Raw genomic sequence first — 1668 nt, forward strand, 5'->3', positions numbered from 1 at the left:
CCCGCCCCCCGGGCGGGGCCGCCGCGCTGACTGGAGGCGGTGGCGGGAGCCGCGGGTTCGAGTCCCGCCGCCGGTAAAACGCTCCCCGGGGGGCGCGAGGAGCAGCGGCCACGGCCGCGGCTGGTACCTGGCACAAAACCCTGGCGATGTGAAGGTGAACGGTAAAACCCGGCCGTGCCGCTAGAGGTTGAGATTGAGAGAGAACAGCGAGAAGTTGGAGCAAAGGCAACTCATTTTCTGTACGCTCCTCCAGTGTCTGCAGCTAGGAGCCGGTCAGATGGCACACAAAGGATTTCCTCCGCAGATAGTGACATAAATCATGTGGAGAGAGACCACTGAGCGTCTTTCCTATTTATTTCCTGACAAATTAATCCTGAATCGGTTTGGTAAAGATGTGTGTCAGGCTTTTTTTAAGCCTGGTAACTGAGGAAAGCTATTTTCCTGCCTTTGCATAAGGCAGTTCGCTTGCCGAATCCAAGCCCGCTGCGCCCTGCTCCCCTCCGTTGTTCTGCCTTTTCCCCTTTGTAATGGGATAAGAAAGTGCAGAAATAGCAAGAGCCACTGGAATTTTACCTAGCTGTGTCCCGGTTTTGCTCTGATTCTTCAGGGCCTTGCTGTCTGCATTTCAGGAACCTGTAAAGCTGCTAGGGCTTTCCAAAATCTCCCGGTCTGTGGGCAGTTTCTGGCCGTGACCGAGGGAAGATAACTGAGCTGATGCTCCCAGCTGGGAGATTCTCGCCGGAGGTCTGCCCGGCACTGTCCCAAAATTGTTCCCCTCCCACAGCTCCAGGAATTTGTGCGCATTGTGAATATTTGCTCAGGGGACTTCTTCCAGGGCCCCTTCCAGAACATTTTGCGTGCCAGCGCAGAGAGCCCGAGGCAGTGCGGCACATCCCCAGCCCAGCAGACTGTGGGATCGATGTTTTGGCAGAAACCTCTCATGCTCGCATAGCGCAACAGGGCGCCTTTTATTCCTCTCGCGCTGGATATGCCCTCAGCTGGATATGTGTGATTACAGTCCTTTGTCCTCAGTCGCAGTAGGAAGGGCCTGCTGAAGCAGCGCCCAGCCGAGCTGGAAGCAGCGCAGTAAAGCAGCCAGCTACGAGATCGGGACTTCTTGTGGAAGAAACCCCGGAGCCTGAGCAGTGAGCCACCTGGCACTGGACGGACCTCAGAGCAGGTTGTCCTAGCGGGGTGGCCAGTCACAGGTGAGGGCTCCCAAAAACATTTTCAGCTTCTCTACGAGGTGCCCGAAGCCAGGACACAGCCACCCCGGCGTCAAAGTAGCAGCACTGCTGCACACCCTCCGAAAAGAAAGACACAGCACGTGCCCAGAGCAGCTGAGGGCTAGGGTGGGCAGGCTGCCATGAGAAAGTGGCTGCCAAGGCCGAGGGATTTAGAGAGAGAGCGCTGAGAAAGAGACGGAGACAACCAGCAAGAACTTTATGTGTTTGGGCCTGTGGCCCAGAAAGAAAGTAGAAGAAGCAATATTAAGCTTAGAAAAAAGGTAACCTGGTGAATGCAACGAGGCACACCTGGAAGAAGGCCTTTACAAGCAGGTGTTCAGCATGCAGGGACTTGATGTGTAGTGCAGAAATCTGGTTGCCTTGGAACAGCATAAAGACCCCAAACACCATGTCAGCCAAAGGAGTGCAGTTTGGTGGTGGG

Source organism: Cygnus olor, chromosome 4 (genome assembly GCF_009769625.2).
Source record: "Cygnus olor isolate bCygOlo1 chromosome 4, bCygOlo1.pri.v2, whole genome shotgun sequence".
Lineage (NCBI taxonomy): Eukaryota > Metazoa > Chordata > Aves > Anseriformes > Anatidae > Cygnus > Cygnus olor.